Genomic DNA, 27,773 nt, shown 5'->3' on the forward strand with positions numbered 1-27,773 from the left:
CTTGGTTTTCCTTTGCTCTATCTTCGCTTTTCTTGGTTTTCCTTTGCTCTTACCCTGCTTTTCTTGGTTATCTTCCGCTCTATCCCCACTTTCCTTGGTTTCCCTCCGCTCTAACCCCGCTTTCCTTGGTTTTCCTCCGCTCTAACCCCGCTTTTCATGGTTTTCCTTTGCTCTAACCCCGCTTTTCTTGGTTTTCCTCCGCTCTAACTTCGCTTTTCTTGGTTTTCCTTTGCTCTAACCCTGCTTTTCTTGGTTTTTCTCCGCTCTAACCCCGCTTTTCTTGGTTTTCCTCCACTCTATCACCACTTTTCTTGGTTTTCCTCCGCTCTAACCCCACTTTTCTAGGATTTCATCCACTCTAACTTCACTTTTGTTGGTTTTCCTCCTTTCTAACCCCGCTTTTCTTGGTTTTCCTCCGCACTAACCCCGCTTTTCTTGGTTTTCTCCACTCTAACCCAGCTTTTCATGGTTTTTCTCCACTCTAACCATGCTTTTCTCGGATTTCTGCTGCTCTAACCGCGCTTTTCTTCGTTTTCTTCCTCTCTAAATTTTTTTCTTGGTTTTCCTCCGCACTAACCCCGCTTTTCTTGGTTTTCCTCCGCACTTATTCTGCTTTTCTTGGTTTTCCTCCGCTGTAACTTCGCTTTTCTTGGTTTTCCTCCACTCTAACCCCGCTTTACTTGGTTTTCCTCCGCTCTAACCCCGCTTTTCTTGGTTTTCCTCCGCTCTAACCCCACTTTTCTTGGTTTTTTTCCGCTCTAACACCGTTTTTCTTGGTTTTCCTTTGCTTTAACCCCGCTTTTCTTGGTTTTCCTCCGCTCTAACCCCGCTTTTCTTGGTTTTCCTCCCTTCTATCCCCGCTTTTCTTGGTTTTTCTGCGCTCTAACCCCGCTTTTCTTGGTTTTTCTCCGCTCTAACCCCGTTTATCTTGGTTTTCCTCCGCTCTAAAATAGCTTTTCTTGGTTTTCCTTTGCTCTAACCCCGCTTTTCTTGGTTTTCCTCTGCACTAACCCCGTTTTTCTTGGTTTTCCTCCGCACTAACCCTGCTTTTCTTGGTTTTTCTCCACTCTAACCATGCTTTTCTCGGATTTCTGCTGCTCTAACCGCGCTTTTCTTCGTTTTCTTCCTCTCTAAATTCTTTTTCTTGGTTTTCCTCCGATCTAACCCCGCTTTTCTTGGTTTTCCTCCGTACTTATTCTGCTTTTCTTGGTTTTCCTCCTCTCTAACTTTGCTTTTCTTGGTTATCTTCTGCTCTATCCCCACTTTACGTGGTTTTCCTCCGCTCTAACCCCGCTTTTCTTGGTTTTCCTCCGCTCTAACCCCGATTTTCTTGGTTTTCCTTTCCTCTAAACCTGCTTTTATTGGATTTTCTCCGCTCTAACCCCGCTTTTCTTGGTTTTCCTCCGCTCTATCACCGCTTTTAGTGGTTTTCCTACGCTCTATCACCACTTTTCTTGGTTTTCCTCCGCTTCATCACAACTTTTTTGTTTTCCTTCGCTCTAACCCCGCTTTTCTTGGTTTTCCTCCGCTCTAAATTCCGCTTTTCTTGGTTTTCCTCCGCTCTAACCCTGCTTTTCTTGGTTTTCCACCGCTCTAACCCCGCTTTTCTTGGTTTTCCTCCGCTCTAACCCCGCTTTTCTTAATTTTCCTCCGCTCTAACCCCGCTTTTCTTGATTTTCCTCCGCTCTAACACCGCTTTCCTTGGTTTTCCTCCGCTCTAACCTTGCTTTTCCTAGTTTTCCTCCGCTCTAACTTCGCTTTTCTTGGTTTTCCCTTGCTGTAACCCTGCTTTTCTTGGTTTTTCTCCGCTCTAGCCCCGCTTTTCTTGGTTTTCCTCCGCTCTAACCCCGCTTTTCCTAGTTTTCCTTTGCACTAACTTCGCTTTTCTTGGTTTTCCTCCGCTCTATCTTCGCTTTTCTTGGTTTTCCTTTTCTCTAACCCTGCTTTTCTTGGTTTTTCTCCGCTCTAACCCCGCTTTTCTTGGTTTTCCTCCGCTCTATCACCACTTATAGTGGTTTTCCTACGCTCTATCACCACTTTTCTTGGTTTTCCTCCGCTCTATCACCGCTTTTCTTGGTTTTCCTACGCTCTAACACCACTTTTCTTGGTTTACCTCCGCTCTATCACCGCTTTTTTTGGTTTTCCTCCGCTCTAACCTCGCTTTTCTTGGTTTTCCTCCGCTCTAACCCTGCTTTTCTTCTTTTTTCTCCGCTCTAACCCTTATTTTCTTGGTTTTCCTCCGTTCTAACCCCGTTTATCTTTGTTTTTCTCTGCTCCAACCCCGTTTCTCTTGGTTTTCCTCCGCTCTAACACCGCTTTTCATGGTTTTCCTTTGCTCTAACCCCGCTTTTCTTGGTTTTCCTACGCTCTAACACCACTTTTCTTGGTTTTTCTCCACTCTAACCATGCTTTTCTCATATTTCTGCTGCTCTAACCACGCTTTTCTACGTTTTCTTCCTCTCTAACTTCTTTTTCTTGGTTTTGCTCCGCTCTAACTTCACTTTTCTTGGTTTTCCTCCCTTCTATCCCCGCTTTTCTTGGTTTTTCTCCGCTCTAACCCCGTTTCTCTTGGTTTTCCTCCGCTCTATCCCCGCTTTTCTTGGATTTCCTCTGCACTTATTCCGCTTTTCTTTGTTTTCCTCCCTTCTATCCCCGCTTTTCTTGGTTTTCCTTTGCTCTAACCCCGCTTTTCTTGGTTTTCCTCCGCACTAACCCCACTTTTCTTGGTTTTCCTCCGCACTAACCCCTCTTTTCTTGGTTTTTCTCCACTCTAACACAGCTTTTCATGGTTTTCCTCCGCACTTATTCTGCTTTTCTTGGTTTTCCTCCACTCTAACTTCGCTTTTCTTGGTTTTCCTCCGCTCTAACCCCGCTTTTCTTGGTTTTCCTCCGCTCTAACCCCGCTTTTCTTGGTTTTCCTCCGCTCTAACCCCGCTTTTCTTGGTTTTCCTCCGCTCTAACCCCGCTTTTCTTGTTTTTCCTCCGCTCTAACCCCGCTTTTATTGGTTTTCCTCCGATCTAACCCCGCTTTTCTTGGTTTTCCTCCGCTCTAACCCCGCTTTTCTTGGTTTTCCTCCGCTCTAACCCAGCTTTTCCTAGTTTTCCTCCGCTCTAACCCCGCTTTTCTTGGTTTTCCTCCGCTCTAACCCAGCTTTTCCTAGTTTTCCTCCGCTCTAACTTCGCTTTTCTTGGTTTTCCTTTGCTCTAACCCTGCTTTTCTTGGTTTTCCTACGCTCTAACACCACTTTTCTTGGTTTTTCTCCACTCTAACCATGCTTTTCTCATATTTCTGCTGCTCTAACCACGCTTTTCTACGTTTTCTTCCTCTCTAACTTCTTTTTCTTGGTTTTGCTCCGCTCTAACTTCACTTTTCTTGGTTTTCCTCCCTTCTATCCCCGCTTTTCTTGGTTTTTCTCCGCTCTAACCCCGTTTCTCTTGGTTTTCCTCCGCTCTATCCCCGCTTTTCTTGGATTTCCTCTGCACTTATTCCGCTTTTCTTTGTTTTCCTCCCTTCTATCCCCGCTTTTCTTGGTTTTCCTTTGCTCTAACCCCGCTTTTCTTGGTTTTCCTCCGCACTAACCCCACTTTTCTTGGTTTTCCTCCGCACTAACCCCTCTTTTCTTGGTTTTTCTCCACTCTAACACAGCTTTTCATGGTTTTCCTCCGCACTTATTCTGCTTTTCTTGGTTTTCCTCCACTCTAACTTCGCTTTTCTTGGTTTTCCTCCGCTCTAACCCCGCTTTTCTTGGTTTTCCTCCGCTCTAACCCCGCTTTTCTTGGTTTTCCTCCGCTCTAACCCCGCTTTTCTTGGTTTTCCTCCGCTCTAACCCCGCTTTTCTTGTTTTTCCTCCGCTCTAACCCCGCTTTTATTGGTTTTCCTCCGATCTAACCCCGCTTTTCTTGGTTTTCCTCCGCTCTAACCCCGCTTTTATTGGTTTTCCTCCGCTCTAACCCAGCTTTACCTAGTTTTCCTCCGCCCTAACTTCGCTTTTCTTGGTTCTCCTTTGCTGTAACCCTGCTTTTCTTCGTTTTTCTCCGCTCTAGCCCCGCTTTTCTTGGTTTTCCTCCGCTCTATCACCGCTTTTAGTGGTTTTCCTGCGCTCTAACACCACTTATCTTGGTTTTCCTCCGCTCTATCTTCGCTTTTCTTGGTTTTCCTTTGCTCTAACCCTGCTTTTCTTGGTTTTTCTCCGCTCTAACCCCGCTTTTCCTAGTTTTCCTCCGCTCTAACACCGCTTTTCTTTTTTTTCCTTTGCTCTATCACCGCTTTTCTTGGTTTTCCTCCGCTCTAACACCGCTTTTCTTGGCTTTCTTTGCTCTAACCCTGCTTTTCTTGGTTTTTCTCCGCTCTAACCCGGATTTTCTTGGTTTTCCTCCTTTCTATCACCGCTTATCTTTGGTTTTCTCTGCTCCAACCCCGTTTCTCTTGGTTTTCCTCCTCTCTAACACCGCTTTTCTTGGTTTTCCTTTGCTCTAACCCCGCTTTTCTTGGTTTTCCACCGCACTAACACCTCTTTTCTTGGATTTCCTCTGCACTAACCCCGCTAGTTTGGTTTTTCTCCACTCTAACCGAGCTTTTCATTGTTTTTCTCCACTCTAACCATGCTTTTCTCATATTTCTGCTGCTCTAACCGCGCTTTTCTTCGTTTTCTTCCTCTCTAACTTCTTTTTCTTGGTTTTCCTCCGCTCTAACCCCACTTTACTTGGTTTTCCTCCGCTCTAACCCCGCTTTTCTTGGTTTTCCTCCGCTCTATCACCGCTTTTAGTGGTTTTCCTACGCTCTATCACCACTTTTCTTGGTTTTCCTCCGCTTCATCACCGCTTTTCTTGGTTTTCCTTCGCTCTAACCCCGCTTTTCTTGGTTTTCCTCCGCTCTAACCCCGCTTTTCTTGGTTTTCCTCCGCTCTAACTTCGCTTTTCTTGGTTTTCCTTTGCTCTAACCCTGCTTTTCTTGGTTTTTCTCCGCCCTAACCCCGCTTTTCTTAGCTTTCCTCCACTCTATTACCGCTTTTAGTGGTTTTCCTACGCTCTATCACCACTTTTCTTGGTTTTCCTCCGCTCTATCACCGCTTTTCTTGGTTTTCCTCTGCTCTAACCCCACTTTTCTTGGATTTCCTCTGCTCTAACTTCAATTTGTTGGTTTTCCTCCTTTCTAACCCCGCTTTTCTTGGTTTTCCTCCGCTCTAACTTCACTTTTCTTGGTTTTTCTTCACTCTAACCCGGCTTATCTTGGTTTTCCTCCCTTCTATCCCCGGTTTTCTTGGTTTTTCTCAGCTCCAACCCCGTTTCTCTTGGTTTTCCTCCGCTCTAACACCGCTTTTCTTGGTTTTCCTTTGCTCTAACGCCGCTTTTCTTGGTTTTCCAACGCACTAACACCTCTTTTCTTGGTTTTCCTCCGCACTAACCCCGATTTGTTGTTTTTCTCCACTCTAACCGAGCTTTTCATGGTTTTTCTCCACTCTAACCATGCTTTTCTCATATTTCTGCTGCTTTAACCGCGCTTTTCTTCGTTTTCTTCCTCTCTAACTTCTTTTTCTTGGTTTTCCTCCGCTCTAACCCCGCTTTTCTTGGTTTTCCTACGCACTTATTCCGCTTTTCTTTGTTTTCCTCCGCTCTAATCCCGCTTTTCTTGGTTTTCCTTTGCTCTAACCTCACTTTTCTTTGTTTTCGTCCGCACTAACCCCTCTTTTCTTGGTTTTTCTCCATTCTAACCCAGCTTTTCATGGTTTTCCTCCGCACTTATTCTGCTTTTCTTGGTTTTCCTCCGCTCTAACTTCGCTTTTCTTGGTTTTCCTCCGCTCTAACCCCGCTTTACTTGGTTTTCCTTTGCGCTAACCCCGCTTTTCTTGGTTATCCTTCGCTCTAACCCTGCTTTTCTTGGTTTTCCTCCGCACTAACCTTGCTTTTCTTGATTTTCCTCCTCCTATCTCCGCTTTTAGTGGTTTTCCTACGCTCTAACACCACTTTTCTTGGTTTTCCTCCGCTTTATCACCGCTTTTCTTGGTTTTCCTACGGTCTAATACCACTTTTCTTGGTTTTTCTCCGCTCTAACCCCGTTTTTCTTGGTTTTCCTCCGCTCTAAAATAGCTTTTCTTGGTTTTCCTTTGATCTAACCCCACTTTTCTTGGTTTTCCTCCGCTCTAACCCCGCTTTTCTTGGTTTTCCTCCGCACTTATTCCGGTTTTCTTGGTTTTCCTCTGCTCTAATCCCGCATTTCTTGGTTTTCCTCCTCTATAACCCCGCTTTTCTTGGTTTTCCTCCCTTCTATCCCCGCTTTTCTTGGTTTTTCTCCGCTCTAACCCCGTTTCTCTTGGTTTTCCTCCACTCTAACACCGCTTTTCTTGGTTTTCCTTTGCTCTAACCTTGCTTTTCTTGGTTTTCCTCCGCACTAACCGCGCTTTTCTTGTTTTTTCTCCACTGTAACCCAGCTTTTCATGGTTTTTCTCCACTCTAACCATGCTTTTCTCGGATTTCTGCTGCTCTAACCACGCTTTTCTTCGTTTTCTTCCACTCTAAATTTTTTTCTTGGTTTTCCTCCGCTCTCATTCCACTTTTTTTGGTTTTCCTCCGCACTTATTCTGCTTTTCTTGGTTTTCCTCCGCTCTAACTTCGCTTTTCTTGGTTTTCCTCCCCTCTAACCCCGCTTTACTTGGTTTTCCTCCGCTCTAACCCTGCTTTTCTTTGTTATCCTCCGCTCTAACCCCGCTTTTCTTGGTTTTCCTCTGCTCTAACCCCGCTTTTCTTGTTTTTCCTCCGCTCTAACCCCGCTTTTCTTGGTTTTCCTCCACTCTAACCCAGCTTTTCTTGGTTTTCCTCCGATCTAACCCCGCTTTTCTTGGTTTTCCTCCACTCTAACCCCGCTTTTCTTGGTTTTCCTCCGCTCTAACCCAGCTTTTCCTAGTTTTCCTCCGCTCTAACCCCGCTTTTCTTGGTTTTCCTCCGCACTAATCCAGCTTTTCCTAGTTTTCCTCCGCTCTAACTTCGCTTTTCTTGGTTTTCCTTTGCTCTAACCCTGCTTTTCTTGGTTTTCCTACGCTCTAACACCACTTTTCTTGGTTTTTCTCCACTCTAACCCAGCTTTTCATGGTTTTTCTCCACTCTAAAATAGCTTTTCTTGGTTTTCCTTTGCTCTAACCCCGCTTTTCTTGGTTTTCCTCCGCACTAACCCCGCTTGTTTGGTTTTTTTCCACTCTAACCGAGCTTTTCATGGTTTTTCTCCACTCTAACCATGCTTTTCTCATATTTCTGCTGCTCTAACCGCGCTTTTCTACGTTTTCTTCCTCTCTAACTTCTTTTTCTTGGCTTTCCTCCGTTGTAACCCCGGTTTTCTTGGTTTTCCTCCCTTCTATCCCCGCTTTTCTTGGTTTTTCTCCGCTCTAACCCCGTTTCTCTTGGTTTTCCTCCGCTCTAACCCCGCTTTTCTTGGATTTCCTCCGCACTTATTCCGCTTTTCTTTGTTTTCCTCCCTTCTATCCCCGCTTTTCTTGGTTTTCCTTTGCTCTAACCCCGCTTTTCTTGGTTTTCCACCGCACTAACCCCGCTTTTCTTGGTTTTCCTCCGCACTAACCCCTCTTTTCTTGGTTTTTCTCCACTCTAACACAGCTTTTCATGGTTTTCCTCCGCACTTATTCTGCTTTTCTTGGTTTTCCTCCACTCTAACTTCGCTTTTCTTGGTTTTCCTCCGCTCTAACCCCGCTTTTCTTGGTTTTCCTCCGTTCTAACCCCGCTTTTCTTGGTTTTCCTCCGCTCTAACCCCGCTTTTCTTGGTTTTCCTCCGCTCTAACCCCGCTTTTCTTGGTTTTCCTCCGCTCTAACCCCGCTTTTATTGGTTTTCCTCCGATCTAACCCCACTTTTCTTGGTTTTCCTCCGCTCTAACCCCGCTTTTCTTGGTTTTCCTCCGCTCTAACCCAGCTTTTCCTAGTTTTCCTCCGCCCTAACTTCGCTTTTCTTGGTTCTCCTTTGCTGTAACCCTGCTTTTCTTGGTTTTTCTCCGCTCTAGCCCCGCTTTTCTTGGTTTTCCTCCGCTCTATCACCGCTTTTAGTGGTTTTCCTGCGCTCTAACACCACTTTTCTTGGTTTTCCTTCGCTCTATCTTCGCTTTTCTTGGTTTTCATTTGCTCTAACCCTGCTTTTCTTGGTTTTTCTCCGCTCTAACCCCGCTTTTCCTAGTTTTCCTCCGCTCTAACATAACTTTTCTTGTTTTTCCTTTGCTCTATCACCGCTTTCCTTGGTTTTCCTCCGCTCTAACACCGCTTTTCTTGGCTTTCTTTGCTCTAACCCTGCTTTTCTTGGTTTTTCTCCGCTCTAACCCGGATTTTCTTGGTTTTCCTCCTTTCTATCACCGCTTATCTTTGTTTTTCTCTGCTCCAACCCCGTTTCTCTTGGTTTTCCTCCTCTCTAACACCGCTTTTCTTGGTTTTCCTTTGCTCTAACCCCGCTTTTCTTGGTTTTCCATCGCACTAACACCTCTTTTCTTGGATTTCCTCTGCACTAACCCCGCTTGTTTGGTTTTTCTCCACTCTAACCAAGCTTTTCATTGTTTTTCTCCACTCTAACCATGCTTTTCTCATATTTCTGCTGCTCTAACCGCGCTTTTCTTCATTTTCTTCCTCTCTAACTTCTTTTTCTTGGTTTTCCTCCGCTCTAACCCCGCTTATCTTGGTTTTGCTCAACAGTTATTCCGCTTTTCTTGGTTTTCCTCCGCTCTAACTTTGCTTTTCTTGGCTTTCCTCCGCTCTAACCCCACTTTTCTTGGTTTTCCTCCCTTCTATCCCCGCTTTTCTTGGTTTTCCTCCGCTCTAACCCCGCTTTTCTTGGTTTTCCTCCGCTCTAACACCGTTTTTCTTGGTTTTCCTTTGCTTTAACCCCGCTTTTCTTGGTTTTCCTCCGCTCTAACCCCGCTTTTCTTGGTTTTCCTTCTTTCTAACCCCGCTTGTCTTGGTATTCCTCCCTTCTATCCTCGCTTTTCTTGGTCTTTCTGCGCTCTAACCCCGCTTTTCTTGGTTTTTCTCTGCTCTAACCCCGTTTCTCTTGGTTTTCCTCCGCTCTAACATAGCTTTTCTTGGTTTTCCTTTGCTCTAACCCCGCTCTTCTTGGTTTTCCTCTGCACTAACCCCTCTTTTCTTGGTTTTCCTTCGCACTAACCCCGCTTTTCTTGGTTTTTCTCCACTCTAACCATGCTTTTCTCGGATTTCTGCTGCTCTAACCGCGCTTTTCTTCGTTTTCTTCCTCTCTAAATTCTTTTTCTTGGTTTTCCTCCGATCTAACCCCGCTTTTCTTGGTTTTCCTCCGTACTTATTCTGCTTTTCTTGGTTTTCCTCCTCTCTAACTTCGCTTTTCTTGGATTTCCTCCGCTCTATCCCCACTTTACTTGGTTTTCCTCCGCTCTAACCCCGCTTTTCTTGGTTTTCCTCCGCTCTATCACCGCTTTTAGTGGTTTTCCTACGCTCTATCACCACTTTTCTTGGTTTTCCTCCGCTTCATCACCGCTTTTCTTGGTTTTCCTTCGCTCTAACTCCGCTTTTCTTGGTTTTCCTCTGCTCTAACCCCGCTTTTCTTGGTTTTCCTCCGCTCTAACTTCGCTTTTCTTGGTTTTCCTTTGCTCTAACCCTGCTTTTCTTGGTTTTTCTCCGCCCTAACCCCGCTTTTCTTAGCTTTCCTCCACTCTATTACCGCTTTTAGTGGTTTTCCTACGCTCTATCACCACTTTTCTTGGTTTTCCTCCGCTCTATCACCGCTTTTCTTGGTTTTCCTCTGCTCTAACCCCACTTTTCTTGGATTTCCTCTGCTCTAACTTCAATTTGTTGGTTTTCCTCCTTTCTAACCCCGCTTTTCTTGGTTTTCCTCCGCTCTAACTTCACTTTTCTTGGTTTTTCTTCACTCTAACCCGGCTTATCTTGGTTTTCCTCCCTTCTCTCCCCGGTTTTCTTGGTTTTTCTCAGCTCCAACCCCGTTTCTCTTGGTTTTCCTCCGCTCTAACACCGCTTTTCTTGGTTTTCCTTTGGTCTAACGCCGCTTTTCTTGGTTTTCCACCGCACTAACACCTCTTTTCTTGGTTTTCCTCCGCACTAACCTCGATTTGTTGTTTTTCTCCACTCTAACCGAGCTTTTCATGGTTTTTCTCCACTCTAACCATGCTTTTCTCATATTTCTGCTGCTTTAACCGCGCTTTTCTTCGTTTTCTTCCTCTCTAACTTCTTTTTCTTGGTTTTCCTCCGCTCTAACCCCGCTTTTCTTGGTTTTCCTACGCACTTATTCCGCTTTTCTTTGTTTTCCTCTGCTCTAATCCCGCTTTTCTTGGTTTTCCTTTGCTCTAACCTCACTTTTCTTTGTTTTCGTCCGAACTAACCCCTCTTTTCTTGGTTTTTCTCCATTCTAACCCAGCTTTTCATGGTTTTCCTCCGCACTTATTCTGCTTTTCTTGGTTTTCCTCCGCTCTAACTTCGCTTTTCTTGGTTTTCCTCCGCTCTAACCCCGCTTTTCTTGGTTTTCCTCCGCTCTAACCCCACTTTTCTAGGATTTCATCCACTCTAACTTCACTTTTGTTGGTTTTCCTCCTTTCTAACCCCGCTTTTCTTGGTTTTCCTCCGCACTAACCCCGCTTTTCTTGGTTTTCTCCACTCTAACCCAGCTTTTCATGGTTTTTCTCCACTCTAACCATGCTTTTCTCGGATTTCTGCTGCTCTAACCGCGCTTTTCTTCGTTTTCTTCCTCTCTAAATTTTTTTCTTGGTTTTCCTCCGCACTAACCCCGCTTTTCTTGGTTTTCCTCCGCACTTATTCTGCTTTTCTTGGTTTTCCTCCGCTGTAACTTCGCTTTTCTTGGTTTTCCTCCACTCTAACCCCGCTTTACTTGGTTTTCCTCCGCTCTAACCCCGCTTTTCTTGGTTTTCCTCCGCTCTAACCCCACTTTTCTTGGTTTTCCTCCGCTCTAACCCCGCTTTTCTTGGTTTTCCTCCGCTCTAACCCCGCTTTTCTTGGTTTTCCTCCGCTCTGTCTTCGCTTTTCTTGGTTTTCCTTTGCTCTAACCCTGCTTTTCTTGGTTTTTCCCTGCTCTAACCCCGCTTTTCTTGGTTTTCCTCCGCTCTATCACCACTTATAGTTGTTTTCCTACGCTCTATCACCACTTTTCTTGGTTTTCCTCCGCTCTATCACCGCTTTTCTTTGTTTTCCTACGCTCTAACACCACTTTTCTTGGTTTACCTCCGCTCTATCACCGCTTTTTTTGGTTTTCCTCCGCTCTAACCCTGCTTTTCTTGGTTTTCCTCCGCTCTAACCCTGCTTTTCTTCTTTTTTCTCCGCTCTAACCCTTATTTTCTTGGTTTTCCTCCCTTCTATCCCCGTTTATCTTTGTTTTTCTCTGCTCCAACCCTGTTTCTCTTGGTTTTCCTCCGCTCTAACACCGCTTTTCTTGGTTTTCCTTTGCTCTAACCCCGCTTTTCTTGGTTTTCCACCGCACTAACACCTCTTTTCTTGGTTTTCATTTGCACTAACCCCGCTTGTTTGGTTTTTCTCCATTCTAACCGTGCTTTTCATGGTTTTTCTCCACTCTAACCATGCTTTTCTCATATTTCTGCTGCTCTAACCGCGCTTTTCTTCGTTTTCTTCCTCTCTAACTTCTTTTTCTTGGTTTTCCTCGCACTAACCCCGCTTTTCTTGGTTTTCCTCCACCCTATCACCGCTTTTAGTGGTTTACCTACGCTCTAACACCACTTTTCTTGGTTTTCCTCCGCTCTATCACCGCTTTTCTTGGTTTTCCTACGGTCTAATACCACTTTTCTTGGTTTTTCTCCGCTCTAACCTCGTTTTTCTTGGTTTTCCTCTGCTGTAAAATAGCTTTTCTTGGTTTTCCTTTGCTCTAATCCCACTTTTCTTGGTTTTCCTCCGCTCTAGCCCCGCTTTTCTTGGTTTTCCTCCCTTCTATCCCCGCTTTTCTTGGTTTTTCTGCGCTCTAACCCCGCTTTTCTTGGTTTTTCTCTGCTCTAACCCCGTTTCTCTTGGTTTTCCTCCGCTCTAAAATAGCTTTTCTTGGTTTTCCTTTGCTCTAACCCCGCTTTTCTTGGTTTTCCTCTGCACTAACCCCGTTTTTCTTGGTTTTCCTCCGCACTAACCCTGCTTTTCTTGGTTTTTCTCCACTCTAATAATGCTTTTCTCGGATTTCTGCTGCTCTAACCGCGCTTTTCTTCGTTTTCTTCCTCTCTAAATTTTTTTCTTGGTTTTCCTCCGCACTAACCCCGCTTTTCTTGGTTTTCCTTTGCACTTATTCTGCTTTTCTTGGTTTTCCTCCGCTGTAACTTCGCTTTTCTTGGTTTTCCTCCACTCTAACCCCGCTTTACTTGGTTTTCCTCCGCTCTAACCCCGCTTTTCTTGGTTTTCCTCCGCTCTAACCCCACTTTTCTTGGTTTTCCTCCGCTCTAACCCCGCTTTTCTTGGTTTTCCTCCGCTCTAACCCCGCTTTTCTTGGTTTTCCTCCGCTCTATCTTCGCTTTTCTTGATTTTCCTTTGCTCTAACCCCGCTTTTCTTGGTTTTTCTCCGCTCTAACCCCGCTTTTCTTGGTTTTCCTCCGCTCTATCACCACTTATAGTGGTTTTCCTACGCTCTATCACCACTTTTCTTGGTTTTCCTCCGCTCTATCACCGCTTTTCTTGGTTTTCCTACGCTCTAACACCACTTTTCTTGGTTTACCTCCGCTCTATCACCGCTTTTTTTGGTTTTCCTCCGCTCTAACCCCGCTTTTCTTGGGTTTCCTCCGCTCTAACCCTGCTTTTCTTCTTTTTTCTCCGCTCTAACCCTTATTTTCTTGGTTTTAATCCCTTCTATCCCCGTTTATCTTTGTTTTTCTCTGCTCCAACCCCGTTTCTCTTGGTTTTCCTCCGCTCTAACACCGCTTTTCTTGGTTTTCCTTTGCTCTAACCCCGCTTTTCTTGGTTTTCCACCGCACTAACACCTCTTTTCTTGGTTTTCATTTGCACTAACCCCGCTTGTTTGGTTTTTCTCCATTCTAACCGTGCTTTTCATGGTTTTTCTCCACTCTAACCATGCTTTTCTCATATTTCTGCTGCTCTAACCTCGCTTTTCTTCGTTTTCTTCCTCTCTAACTTCTTTTTCTTGGTTTTCCTCGCACTAACCCTGCTTTTCTTGGTTTTCCTCAGCACTTATTCCGCTTTTCTTGGATTTCCTCAGCTCTAACTTTGCTTTTCTTGGTTTTCCTCCGCTCTAACCCCACTTTTCTTGTTTTTTTTCCGCTCTAACACCGTTTTTCTTGGTTTTCCTTTGCTTTAACCCCGCTTTTCTTGGTTTTCCTCCGCTCTAACCCCGCTTTTCTTGGTTTTCCTCCCTTCTATCCCCGCTTTTCTTGGTTTTTCTGCGCTCTAACCCCGCTTTTCTTGGTTTTTCTCCGCTCTAACCCCGTTTATCTTGGTTTTCCTCCGCTCTAAAATAGCTTTTCTTGGTTTTCCTTTGCTCTAACCCCGCTTTTCTTGGTTTTCCTCTGCACTAACCCCGTTTTTCTTGGTTTTCCTCCGCACTAACCCTGCTTTTCTTGGTTTTTCTCCACTCTAACCATGCTTTTCTCGGATTTCTGCTGCTCTAACCGCGCTTTTCTTCGTTTTCTTCCTCTCTAAATTCTTTTTCTTGGTTTTCCTCCGATCTAACCCCGCTTTTCTTGGTTTTCCTCCGTACTTATTCTGCTTTTCTTGGTTTTCCTCCTCTCTAACTTTGCTTTTCTTGGTTATCTTCCGCTCTATCCCCACTTTACGTGGTTTTCCTCCGCTCTAACCCCGCTTTTCTTGGTTTTCCTCCGCTCTAACCCCGATTTTCTTGGTTTTCCTTTCCTCTAAACCTGCTTTTATTGGATTTTCTCCGCTCTAACCCCGCTTTTCTTGGTTTTCCTCCGCTCTATCACCGCTTTTAGTGGTTTTCCTACGCTCTATCACCACTTTTCTTGGTTTTCCTCCGCTTCATCACAACTTTTTTGTTTTCCTTCGCTCTAACCCCGCTTTTCTTGTTTTTCCTCCGCTCTAAATTTCGCTTTTCTTGGTTTTCCTCCGCTCTAACCCTGCTTTTCTTGGTTTTCCACCGCTCTAACCCCGCTTTTCTTAATTTTCCTCCGCTCTAACCCCGCTTTTCTTGATTTTCCTCCGCTCTAACACCGCTTTTCTTGGTTTTCCTCCGCTCTAACCTTGCTTTTCCTAGTTTTCCTCCGCTCTAACTTCGCTTTTCTTGGTTTTCCTTTGCTGTAACCCTGCTTTTCTTGGTTTTTCTCCGCTCTAGCCCCGCTTTTCTTGGTTTTCCTCCGCTCTAACCCCGCTTTTCCTAGTTTTCCTTTGCACTAACTTCGCTTTTCTTGGTTTTCCTTTGCTGTAATCCTGCTTTTCTTGGTTTTTCTCTGCTCTATCCCCGTTTCTCTTGGTTTTCCTCCGCTCTAACACCGGTTTTCTTGGTTTTCCATTGCTCTAACCCCGATTTTCTTGGTTTTCCACCGCACTAACACCTATTTTCTTGGTTTTCCTCCGCACTAACCCCGCTTGTTTGGTTTTTCTCCACCTTAATCGAGCTTTTCATGGTTTTTCTCCACTCTAACCATGCTTTTCTCATATTTCTGCTGCTCTAACCGCGCTTTTCTTCGTTTTCTTCCTCTCTAACTTCTTTTTCTTGGTTTTCCTCTCTGTAACCCCGCTTTTCTTGGTTTTCCTCAGCACTTATTACGCTTTTCTTGGTTTTCCTCCCTTCTATCCCCGCTTTTCTTGGTTTTTCTCCGCTCTAACCCCGTTTCTCTTGGTTTTCCTCCGCTCTAACCCCGCTTTACTTGGTTTTCCTCCGCACTTATTCCGCTTCATTTGTTTTCCTCCGCTCTAATCCCGCTTTTCTTGGTTTTCCTTTGCTCTAACCCCACTTTTCTTGGTTTTCCTCCGCACTAACCTCGTTTTTCTTGGTTTTCCTCCGCACTAACCCCTCTTTTCTTGGTTTTTCTCCACTCTAACCCAGCTTTTCATGGTTTTCCTCTGCACTTATTCTGCTTTTCTTGGTTTTCCTCCGCTTTAACTTCGCTTTTCTTGGTTTTCCTCCGCTCTAACCCCGCTTTACTTGGTTTTCCTCGGCGCTAACCCCGCTTTTCTTGGTTATCCTTCGCTCTAACCCTGCTTTTCTTGGTTTTCCTCCGCTCTATCACCGCTTTTCTTGGTTTTCCTACGGTCTAATACCACTTTTCTTGGTTTTTCTTAGCTCTAACCTCGTTTTTCTTGGTTTTCCTCTGCTGTAAAATAGCTTTTCTTGGTTTTCCTTTGCTCTAATCCCTCTTTTCTTGGTTTTCCTCCGCACTAACCCTGCTTTTCTTGGATTTTCTCTACTCTAACCCAGCTTTTCATGGTTTTTCTCCACTCTAACCATGCTTTTCTCGGATTTCTGCTACTCTAACCGCGCTTTTCTTCGTTTTCTTCCTCTCTAACTTCTTTTTCTTGGTTTTCCTCCGCTCTAACCCCGCTTTTCTTGGTTTTCCTCCGCACTTATTCCGCTTTTCTTGGTTTTCCTCTGCTCTAATCCCGCATTTCTTGGTTTTCCTTCTCTATAACCTCGCTTTTCTTGGTTTTCCTCCCTTCTATCCCCGCTTTTCTTGGTTTTTCTTTGCTCTAACCCCGTTTCTCTTGGTTTTCCTCCACTCTAACACCGCTTTTCTTGGTTTTCCTTTGCTCTAACTGTGCTTTTCTTGGTTTTCCTCCGCACTAACCGCGCTTTTCTTGTTTTTTCTCCACTGTAACCCAGCTTTTCATGGTTTTTCTCCACTCTAACCATGCTTTTCTCGGATTTCTGCTGCTCTAACCACGCTTTTCTTCGTTTTCTTCCACTCTAAATTTTTTTCTTGGTTTTCCTCCGCTCTAATTCCACTTTTTTTGGATTTCCTCCGCACTTATTCTGTTTTACTTGGTTATCCTCCGCTCTAACCCCGCTTTTCTTGGTTTTCCTCTGCTCTAACCCCGCTTTTCTTGGTTTTCCTCCGCTCTAACCCCGCTATTCTTGGTTTTCCTCCGCTCTAACCCCGCTTTTCTTGGTTTTCCTCCGATCTAACCCCGCTTTTCTTGGTTTTCCTCCGCTCTAACCCCACTTTTCTTGGTTTTCCTCCGCTCTAACCCACCTTTTCCTAGTTTTCCTCCGCTCTATCCCCGCTTTTCTTGGTTTTCCTTTGCTCTAACCCTGCTTTTCTTGGTTTTCCTCCGCTCTAACCCCACTTTTCTTGGTTTTCCTCCGCGCTAACCCCGCTTTTCTTGGTTTTCCTACGCTCTAACACCACTTTTCTTGGTTTACCTTTGCTCTATCACCGCTTTTCTTGGTTTTCCTCCGCTCTAAAATAGCTTTTCTTGGTTTTCCTTTGCTCTAACCCCGCTTTTCTTGGTTTTCCTCCGCACTAACCCCGCTTGTTTGGTTTTTCTCCACTCAAACCGAGCTTTTCATGGTTTTTCTCCACTCTAACCATGCTTTTCTCATATTTCTGCTGCTCTAACCGCGCTTTTCTACGTTTTCTTCCTCTCTAACTTCTTTTTCTTGGTTTTCCTCCGCTGTAACCCCGCTTTTCTTGGTTTTCCTCAGCACTTATTCCGCTTTTCTTGGTTTTCCTCCCTTCTTTCCCCGCTTTTCTTGGTTTTTCTCCGCTCTAACCCCGTTTCTCTTGGCTTTCCTCCGCTCTAACCCCGTTTCTCTTGGCTTTCCTCCGCTCTAACCCCGCTTTTCTTGGTTTTCCTCCGCACTTATTCCGCTTTTCTTTGTTTTCCTCCGCTCTAATCCCGCTTTTCTTGGTTTTCCTTTGCTCTAACCCCGCTTTTCTTGGTTTCCCTCCGCACTAACCCCGCTTTTCTTGGTTATCCTCCGCACTAACCCCTCTTTTCTTGGTTTTTCTCCACTCTAACCCAGCTTTTCATGGTTTTCCTCCGCACTTATTCTGCTTTTCTTGGTTTTCCTCCGCTCTAACTTCGCTTTTCTTGGTTTTCCTCCGCTCTAACCCCGCTTTACTTGGTTTTACTCCGCGCTAACCCCGCTTTTCTTGGTTATCCTTCGCTGTAATCCTGCTTTTCTTGGTTTTCCACCGCACTAACCCCGCTTTTCTTGGTTTTCCTCCACCCTATCACCGCTTTTAGTGGTTTTCCTACGCTCTAACACCGCTTTTCTTGGTTTTCCTTTGCTCTAACCCCGCTTTTCTTGGTTTTACACCGCACTAACACCTCTTTTCTTGGTTTCCTCCGCACTAGCCCCGCTTTTTTGGTTTTTCTACACTCTAACCGAGCTTTTCATGGTTTTTCTCCACTCTAACCATGCTTTTCTCATATTTCTGCTGCTCTAACCGCGCTTTTATTGGTTTTCTTTTTCTCTAAATTCTTTTTCTTCGTTTTCCTCCGCTCTAACCCCGCTTTTCGTGGTTTTCCACCGCTCTAACCCCGCTTTTCTTGGTTTTCCTCCGCTCTAACCCCGCTTTTCTTGGTTTTCCTCCGCTCTAACCCCGCTTTTCTTGGTTTTCCTCCGCTCTAACCCCGCTTTTCTTGGTTTTCCTCCGCTCTAACCCCGCTTTTCCTAGTTTTCCTTTGCTCTAACTTCGCTTTTCTTGGTTTTCCTTTGCTGTAACCCTGCTTTTCTTGGTTTTTCTCCGCTCTAGCCCTGCTTTTCTTGGTTTTCCTCCGCTCTAACACCGCTTTTCCTAGTTTTCCTCCGCACTAACTTCGCTTTTCTTGGTTTTCCTTTGCTGTAATCCTGCTTTTCTTGGTTTTTCTCTGCTCTAACCCCGTTTCTCTTGGTTTTCCTCCGCTCTAACACAGCTTTTCTTGGTTTTCCTTTGCTCTAACCCCGCTTTTCTTGGTTTTCCACCGCACTAACACCACTTTTCTTGGTTTTCCTCCGCACTAGCCCCGCTTGTTTGGTTTTTTTCCACTCTAACCGAGCTTTTCCTGGTTTTTCTCCACTCTAACCATGCTTTTCTCATATTTCTGCTGCTCTAACCGCGCTTTTCTTCGTTTTCTTCCTCTCTAACTTCTTTTTCTTGGTTTTCCTCTGCTGTAACCCCGCTTTTCTTGGTTTTCCTCAGCACTTATTCTGCTTTTCTTGGTTTTCCTCCCTTCTATCCCCGCTTTTCTTGGTTTTTCTCCGCTCTAACCCCGTTTCTCTTGGTTTTCCTCCGCTCTAACCCCGCTTTTCTTGGTTTTCCTCCGCACTTATTCCGCTTTTCTTTGTTTTCCTCCGCTCTAATCCCGCTTTTCTTGGTTTTCCTTTGCTCTAACCTCACTTTTCTTTGTTTTCGTCCGCACTAACCCCTCTTTTCTTGGTTTTTCTCCATTCTAACCCAGCTTTTCATGGTTTTCCTCCGCACTTATTCTGCTTTTCTTGGTTTTCCTCCGCTCTAACTTCGCTTTTCTTGGTTTTCCTCCGCTCTAACCCCGCTTTACTTGGTTTTCCTTTGCGCTAACCCCGCTTTTCTTGGTTATCCTTCGCTCTAACCCTGCTTTTCTTGGTTTTCCTCCGCACTAACCTTGCTTTTCTTGGTTTTCCTCCTCCTATCTCCGCTTTTAGTGGTTTTCCTACGCTCTAACACCACTTTTCTTGGTTTTCCTCCGCTTTATCACCGCTTTTCTTGGTTTTCCTACGGTCTAATACCACTTTTCTTGGTTTTTCTCCGCTCTAACCCCGTTTTTCTTGTTTTTCCTCCGCTCTAAAATAGCTTTTCTTGGTTTTCCTTTGCTCTAACCCCGCTTTTCTTGGTTTTCCTCCGCTCTAACCCCGCTTTTCTTGGTTTTCCTCCGCTCTAACCCCGCTTTTCCTAGTTTTCCTCCGCTCTAACTTCGCTTTTCTTGGTTTTCCTTTGCTGTAACCCTGCTTTTCTTGGTTTTTCTCCGCTCTAGCCCTGCTTTTCTTGGTTTTCCTCCGCTCTAACACCGCTTTTCCTAGTTTTCCTCCGCACTAACTTCGCTTTTCTTGGTTTTCCTTTGCTGTAATCCTGCTTTTCTTGGTTTTTCTCTGCTCTAACCCCGTTTCTCTTGGTTTTCCTCCGCTCTAACACAGCTTTTCTTGGTTTTCCTTTGCTCTAACCCCGCTTTTCTTGGTTTTCCACCGCACTAACACCACTTTTCTTGGTTTTCCTCCGCACTAGCCCCGCTTGTTTGGTTTTTTTCCACTCTAACCGAGCTTTTCCTGGTTTTTCTCCACTCTAACCATGCTTTTCTCATATTTCTGCTGCTCTAACCGCGCTTTTCTTCGTTTTCTTCCTCTCTAACTTCTTTTTCTTGGTTTTCCTCTGCTGTAACCCCGCTTTTCTTGGTTTTCCTCAGCACTTATTCTGCTTTTCTTGGTTTTCCTCCCTTCTATCCCCGCTTTTCTTGGTTTTTCTCCGCTCTAACCCCGTTTCTCTTGGTTTTCCTCCGCTCTAACCCCGCTTTTCTTGGTTTTCCTCCGCACTTATTCCGCTTTTCTTTGTTTTCCTCCGCTCTAATCCCGCTTTTCTTGGTTTTCCTTTGCTCTAACCTCACTTTTCTTTGTTTTCGTCCGCACTAACCCCTCTTTTCTTGGTTTTTCTCCATTCTAACCCAGCTTTTCATGGTTTTCCTCCGCACTTATTCTGCTTTTCTTGGTTTTCCTCCGCTCTAACTTCGCTTTTCTTGGTTTTCCTCCGCTCTAACCCCGCTTTACTTGGTTTTCCTTTGCGCTAACCCCGCTTTTCTTGGTTATCCTTCGCTCTAACCCTGCTTTTCTTGGTTTTCCTCCGCACTAACCTTGCTTTTCTTGGTTTTCCTCCTCCTATCTCCGCTTTTAGTGGTTTTCCTACGCTCTAACACCACTTTTCTTGGTTTTCCTCCGCTTTATCACCGCTTTTCTTGGTTTTCCTACGGTCTAATACCACTTTTCTTGGTTTTTCTCCGCTCTAACCCCGTTTTTCTTGTTTTTCCTCCGCTCTAAAATAGCTTTTCTTGGTTTTCCTTTGCTCTAACCCCACTTTTCTTGGTTTTCCTCCGCACTAACTATGCTTTTCTTTGATTTTCTCTACTCTAACCCAGCTTCTCATGGTTTTTCTCCACTCTAACAATGCTTTTCTCGGATTTCTGCTGCTCTAACCGCGCTTTTCTTTGTTTTCTTCCTCTCTAACTTCTTTTTCTTGGTTTTCCTCCGCTCTAACCCCGCTTTTCTTGGTTTTCCTCCGCACTTATTCCGGTTTTCTTGGTTTTCCTCTGCTCTAATCCCGCATTTCTTGGTTTTCCTCCTCTATAACCCCGCTTTTCTTGGTTTTCCTCCCTTCTATCCCCGCTTTTCTTGGTTTTTCTCCGCTCTAACCCCGTTTCTCTTGGTTTTCCTCCACTCTAACACCGCTTTTCTTGGTTTTCCTTTGCTCTAACCTTGCTTTTCTTGGTTTTCCTCCGCACTAACCGCGCTTTTCTTGTTTTTTCTCCACTGTAACCCAGCTTTTCATGGTTTTTCTCCACTCTAACCATGCTTTTCTCGGATTTCTGCTGCTCTAACCACGCTTTTCTTCGTTTTCTTCCACTCTAAATTTTTTTCTTGGTTTTCCTCCGCTCTCATTCCACTTTTTTTGGTTTTCCTCCGCACTTATTCTGCTTTTCTTGGTTTTCCTCTGCTCTAACTTCGCTTTTCTTGGTTTTCCTCCACTCTAACCCCGCTTTACTTGGTTTTCCTCCGCTCTAACCCTGCTTTTCTTTGTTATCCTCCGCTCTAACCCCGCTTTTCTTGGTTTTCCTCTGCTCTAACCCCGCTTTTCTTGTTTTTCCTCCGCTCTAACCCCACTTTTCTTGGTTTTCCTCCACTCTAACCCCGCTTTTCTTGGTTTTCCTCCGATCTAACCCCGCTTTTCTTGGTTTTCCTCCGCTCTAACCCAGCTTTTCCTAGTTTTCCTCCGCTCTAACCCCGCTTTTCTTGGTTTTCCTCCGCTCTAACCCAGCTTTTCCTAGTTTTCCTCCGCTCTAACTTCGCTTTTCTTGGTTTTCCTTTGCTCTAACCCTGCTTTTCTTGGTTTTCCTACGGTCTAACACCACTTTTCTTGGTTTTTCTCCACTCTAACCATGCTTTTCTCATATTTCTGCTGCTCTAACCACGCTTTTCTACGTTTTCTTCCTCTCTAACTTCTTTTTCTTGGTTTTGCTCCGCTCTAACTTCACTTTTCTTGGTTTTCCTCCCTTCTATCCCCGCTTTTCTTGGTTTTTCTCCGCTCTAACCCCGTTTCTCTTGGTTTTCCTCCGCTCTATCCCCGCTTTTCTTGGATTTCCTCTGCACTTATTCCGCTTTTCTTTGTTTTCCTCCCTTCTATCCCCGCTTTTCTTGGTTTTCCTTTGCTCTAACCCCGCTTTTCTTGGTTTTCCTCCGCACTAACCCCGCTTTTCTTGGTTTTCCTCCGCACTAACCCCTCTTTTCTTGGTTTTTCTCCACTCTAACACAGCTTTTCATGGTTTTCCTCCGCACTTATTCTGCTTTTCTTGGTTTTCCTCCACTCTAACTTCGCTTTTCTTGGTTTTCCTCCGCTCTAACCCCGCTTTTCTTGGTTTTCCTCCGCTCTAACCCCGCTTTTCTTGGTTTTCCTCCGCTCTAACCCCGCTTTTCTTGGTTTTCCTCCGCTCTAACCCCGCTTTTCTTGTTTTTCCTCCGCTCTAACCCCGCTTTTATTGGTTTTCCTCCGATCTAACCCCGCTTTTCTTGGTTTTTCTCCGCTCTAACCCCGCTTTTCTTGGTTTTCCTCCGCTCTAACCCAGCTTTACCTAGTTTTCCTCCGCCCTAACTTCGCTTTTCTTGGTTCTCCTTTGCTGTAACCCTGCTTTTCTTCGTTTTTCTCCGCTCTAGCCCCGCTTTTCTTGGTTTTCCTCCGCTCTATCACCGCTTTTAGTGGTTTTCCTGCGCTCTAACACCACTTTTCTTGGTTTTCCTCCGCTCTATCTTCGCTTTTCTTGGTTTTCCTTTGCTCTAACCCTGCTTTTCTTGGTTTTTCTCCGCTCTAACCCCGCTTTTCCTAGGTTTCCTCCGCTCTAACACCGCTTTTCTTGTTTTTCCTTTGCTCTATCACCGCTTTTCTTGGTTTTCCTCCGCTCTAACACCGCTTTTCTTGACTTTCTTTGCTCTAACCCTGCTTTTCTTGGTTTTTCTCCGCTCTAACCCGGATTTTCTTGGTTTTCCTCCTTTCTATCACCGCTTATCTTTGTTTTTCTCTGCTCCAACCCGGTTTCTCTTGGTTTTCCTCCTCTCTAACACCGCTTTTCTTGGTTTTCCTTTGCTCTAACCCCGCTTTTCTTGGTTTTCCACCGCACTAACACCTCTTTTCTTGGATTTCCTCTGCACTAACCCCGCTTGTTTGGTTTTTCTCCACTCTAACCGAGCTTTTCATTGTTTTTCTCCACTCTAACCATGCTTTTCTCATATTTCTGCTGCTCTAACCGCGCTTTTCTTCGTTTTCTTCCTCTCTAACTTCTTTTTCTTGGTTTTCCTCCGCTCTAACTTTGCTTTTCTTGGCTTTCCTCCGCTCTAACCCCACTTTTCTTGGTTTTCCTCCCTTCTATCCCCGCTTTTCTTGGTATTTCTCCGCTCTAACCCCGCTTTTCTTGGTTTTCCTCCGCTCTAACACCGTTTTTCTTGGTTTTCCTTTGCTCTAACCCCGCTTTTCTTGGTTTTCCTCCGCTCTAACCCCGCTTTTCTTGGTTTTCCTCCGCTCTAACCCCGCTTTTCGTGGTTTTCCTCCCTTCTATCTCCGCTTTTTTTGGTTTTTCTGCGCTCTAACCCCGCTTTTCTTGGTTTTTCTCTGCTCTAACCCCGTTTCTCTTGGTTTTCCTCTGCTCTAACATAGCTTTTCTTGGTTTTCCTTTGCTCTAACCCCGCTCTTCTTGGTTTTCCTCTGCACTAACCCCTCTTTTCTTGGTTTTCCTCCTCACTAACCCCGCTTTTCTTGGTTTTTCTCCACTCTAACCATGCTTTTCTCGGATTTCTGCTGCTCTAACCGCGCTTTTCTTCGTTTTCTTCCACTCTAAATTTTTTTCTTGGTTTTCCTCCGCTCTCATTCCCCTTTTTTTGGTTTTCCTCCGCACTTATTCTGCTTTTCTTGGTTTTCCTCCGCTCTAACTTCGCTTTTCTTGGTTTTCCTCCCCTCTAACCCCGCTTTACTTGGTTTTCCTCCGCTCTAACCCTGCTTTTCTTTGTTATCCTCCGCTCTAACCCCGCTTTTCTTGGTTTTCCTCTGCTCTAACCCCGCTTTTCTTGTTTTTCCTCCGCTCTAACCCCGCTTTTCTTGGTTTTCCTCCACTCTAACCCAGCTTTTCTTGGTTTTCCTCCGATCTAACCCCGCTTTTCTTGGTTTTCCTCCACTCTAACCCCGCTTTTCTTGGTTTTCCTCCGCTCTAACCCAGCTTTTCCTATTTTTCCTCCGCTCTAACCCCGCTTTTCTTGGTTTTCCTCCGCTCTAACCCAGCTTTTCCTAGTTTTCCTCCGCTCTAACTTCGCTTTTCTTGGTTTTCCTTTGCTCTAACCCTGCTTTTCTTGGTTTTCCTACGCTCTAACACCACTTTTCTTTGTTTTTCTCCACTCTAACCCAGCTTTTCATGGTTTTTCTCCACTCTAAAATAGCTTTTCTTGGTTTTCCTTTGCTCTAACCCCGCTTTTCTTGGTTTTCCTCCGCACTAACCCCGCTTGTTTGGTTTTTTTCCACTCTAACCGAGCTTTTCATGGTTTTTCTCCACTCTAACCATGCTTTTCTCATATTTCTGCTGCTCTAACCGCGCTTTTCTACGTTTTCTTCCTCTCTAACTTCTTTTTCTTGGCTTTCCTCCGTTGTAACCCCGGTTTTCTTGGTTTTCCTCCCTTCTATCCCCGCTTTTCTTGGTTTTTCTCCGCTCTAACCCCGTTTCTCTTGGTTTTCCTCCGCTCTAACCCCGCTTTTCTTGGATTTCCTCCGCACTTATTCCGCTTTTCTTTGTTTTCCTCCCTTCTATCCCCGCTTTTCTTGGTTTTCCTTTGCTCTAACCCCGCTTTTCTTGGTTTTCCACCGCACTAACCCCGCTTTTCTTGGTTTTCCTCCGCACTAACCCCTCTTTTCTTGGTTTTTCTCCACTCTAACCCCGCTTTTCATGGTTTTCCTCCGCACTTATTCTGCTTTTCTTGGTTTTCCTCCACTCTAACTTCGCTTTTCTTGGTTTTCCTCCGCTCTAACCCCGCTTTTCTTGGTTTTCCTCCGCTCTAACCCCGCTTTTCTTGGTTTTCCTCCGCTCTAACCCCGCTTTTCTTGGTTTTCCTCCGCTCTAACCCCGCTTTTCTTGTTTTTCCTCCGCTCTAACCCCGCTTATCTTGGTTTTGCTCAACACTTATTCCGCTTTTCTTGGTTTTCCTCCGCTCTAACTTTGCTTTTCTTGGCTTTCCTCCGCTCTAACCCCACTTTTCTTGGTTTTCCTCCCTTCTATCCCCGCTTTTCTTGGTTTTTCTCCGCTCTAACCCCGCTTTTCTTGGTTTTCCTCCGCTCTAACACCGTTTTTCTTGGTTTTCCTTTGCTCTAACCCCGCTTTTCTTGGTTTTCCTCCGCTCTAACCCCGCTTTTCTTGGTTTTCCTCCGCTCTAACCCCGCTTTTCTTGGATTTCCTCCCTTCTATCTCCGCTTTTCTTGGTTTTTCTGCGCTCTAACCCCGCTTTTCTTGGTTTTTCTCTGCTCTAACCCCGTTTCTCTTGGTTTTCCTCCGCTCTAACATAGCTTTTCTTGGTTTTCCTTTGCTCTAACCCCGCTCTTCTTGGTTTTCCTCTGCAGTAACCCCTCTTTTCTTGGTTTTCCTCTGCACTAACCCCTCTTTTCTTGGTTTTCCTCCGATCTAACCCCGCTTTTCTTGGTTTTCCTCCGTACTTATTCTGCTTTTCTTGGTTTTCCTCCTCTCTAACTTCGCTTTTCTTGGATTTCCTCTGCTCTATCCCCACTTTACTTGGTTTTCCTCCGCTCTAACCCCGCTTTTCTTGGTTTTCCTCCGCTCTATCACCGCTTTTAGTGGTTTTCCTACGCTCTATCACCACTTTTCTTGGTTTTCCTCCGCTTCATCACCGCTTTTCTTGGTTTTCCTTCGCTCTAACCCCGCTTTTCTTGGTTTTCCTCCGCTCTAACCCCGCTTTTCTTGGTTTTCCTCCGCTCTAACTTCGCTTTTCTTGGTTTTCCTTTGCTCTAACCCTGCTTTTCTTGGTTTTTCTCCGCCCTAACCCCGCTTTTCTTAGCTTTCCTCCACTCTATTACCGCTTTTAGTGGTTTTCCTACGCTCTATCACCACTTTTCTTGGTTTTCCTCCGCTCTATCACCGCTTTTCTTGGTTTTCCTCTGCTCTAACCCCACTTTTCTTGGATTTCCTCTGCTCTAACTTCAATTTGTTGGTTTTCCTCCTTTCTAACCCCGCTTTTCTTGGTTTTCCTCCGCTCTAACTTCACTTCTCTTGGTTTTTCTTCACTCTAACCCGGCTTATCTTGGTTTTCCTCCCTTCTATCCCCGGTTTTCTTGGTTTTTCTCAGCTCCAACCCCGTTTCTCTTGGTTTTCCTCCGCTCTAACACCGCTTTTCTTGGTTTTCCTTTGGTCTAACGCCGCTTTTCTTGGTTTTCCACCGCACTAACACCTCTTTTCTTGGTTTTCCTCCGCACTAACCTCGATTTGTTGTTTTTCTCCACTCTAACCGAGCTTTTCATGGTTTTTCTCCACTCTAACCATGCTTTTCTCATATTTCTGCTGCTTTAACCGCGCTTTTCTTCGTTTTCTTCCTCTCTAACTTCTTTTTCTTGGTTTTCCTCCGCTCTAACCCCGCTTTTCTTGGTTTTCCTACGCACTTATTCCGCTTTTCTTTGTTTTCCTCTGCTCTAATCTCGCTTTTCTTGGTTTTCCTTTGCTCTAACCTCACTTTTCTTTGTTTTCATCCTAACTAACCCCTCTTTTCTTGGTTTTTCTCCATTCTAACCCAGCTTTTCATGGTTTTCCTCCGCACTTATTCTGCTTTTCTTGGTTTTCCTCCGCTCTAACTTCGCTTTTCTTGGTTTTCCTCCGCTCTAACCCCGCTTTTCTTGGTTTTCCTTCGCGCTAACCCCGCTTTTCTTGGTTTTCCTCCGCACTAACCCCGCTTTTCTTGGTTTTCCTCTGCACTAACCCCGCTTTTCTTGGTTTTTCTCCACTCTAACCCAGCTTTTCATGGTTTTTCTCCACTCTAACCATGCTTTTCTCATATTTCTGCTGCTCTAACTGCGCTTTTCTTCGTTTTCTTCCTCTCTAACTTCTTTTTCTTGGTTTTCCTCCGCTGTAACCCCGCTTTTCTTGGTTTTCCTCTGCTCTAACTTCTCTTTTCTTGGTTTTCCTCCCTTCTATCCCCGCTTTTCTTGGTTTTTCTCCGCTCTAACCCCGTTTCTCTTGGTTTTCCTTTGCTCTAACCCCGCTTTTCTTGGTTTTCCTCCGCACTTATTCCGCTTTTCTTTGTTTTCCTCCGCTCTAACCCCGCTTTTCTTGGTTTTCCTTTGCTCTAACCCCACTTTTCTTGGTTTTCCTCCGCACTAACTATGCTTTTCTTGGATTTTCTCTACTTTAACCCAGCTTTTCATGGTTTTTCTCCACTCTAACCATGCTTTTCTCGTATTTCTGCTGCTCTAACCGCGCTTTTCTTCATTTTCTTCCCCTCTAACTTCTTTTTTTTGGCTTTCCTCCGCTCTAACCCAGCTTTTCTTGGTTTTCCTCAGCACTTATTCCGCTTTTCTTGGTTTTCCTCCCTTCTATCCCTGCTTTTCTTTGTTTTCCTCCGCTCTAACCCCGCTTTTCTTGGTTTTCCTCCGCTCTAACCCCGCTTTTCTTGGTTTTCTCCACTCTAACCCCGCTTTTCTTGGTTTTCCTTTGCTCTAACCCCGCTTTTCTTGGTTTTCCTCCGCTCTAACCCCGTTTCTCTTGCTTTTCCTCCGCTCTAACATAGCTTTTCTTGGTTTTCCTTTGCTCTAACCCCGTTTTTCTTGGTTTTCCTCTGCACTAACCCCTCTTTTCTTGGTTTTCCTCCCCACTAACCCCGCTTTTCTTGGTTTTTCTCCACTCTAACCATGCTTTTCTCGGATTTCTGCTGCTCTAACCACGCTTTTCTTCTTTTTCTTCCTCTCTAAATTCTTTTTCTTCGTTTTCCTCCGATCTAACCCCGCTTTTCTTGGTTTTCCTTTGTACTTATTCTGCTTTTCTTGGTTTTCCTCCTCCCTAACTTCGCTTTTCTTGGATTTCCTCCGCTCTATCACCGCTTTTAGTGGTTTTCCTACACTCTATCACCACTTTTCTTGGTTTTCCTCCACTTCATCACCGCTTTTCTTGGTTTTCCTTCGCTCTAACCCCGCTTTTCTTGGTTTTCCTCCGCTCTAACCCCGCTTTTCTTGGTTTTCCTCCGCTCTAACTTCGCTTTTTTGGTTTTCCTTTGCTCTAACCCTGCTTTTCTTGGTTTTCCTCCGCACTAACCGCGCTTTTCTTGGTTTTTCTCTACTGTAACCATGCTTTTCTCGGATTTCTGCTGCTCTAACCGCGCTTTTCTTCGTTTTATTCCACTCTAAATTTTTTTCTTGGTTTTCCTCCGCTCTAATTCCACTTTTTTTGGTTTTCCTCCGCACTTATTCTGCTTTTCTTGCTTTTCCTCCTCTCTAACTTCGCTTTTCTTGGTTTTCCTCCACTCTAACCCTGCTTTACTTTGTTTTCCTCCGCTCTAATCCTGCTTTTCTTGGTTTTCCTCCGCTCTAACCCCGCTTTTCTTGGTTTTCCTCCGCTCTAACCCCGCTTTTCTTGGTTTTCCTCCG

This window comes from Coturnix japonica, chromosome 3 (genome assembly GCF_054131305.1).
Source record: "Coturnix japonica strain WE chromosome 3, WE-NBRP24, whole genome shotgun sequence".
Lineage (NCBI taxonomy): Eukaryota > Metazoa > Chordata > Aves > Galliformes > Phasianidae > Coturnix > Coturnix japonica.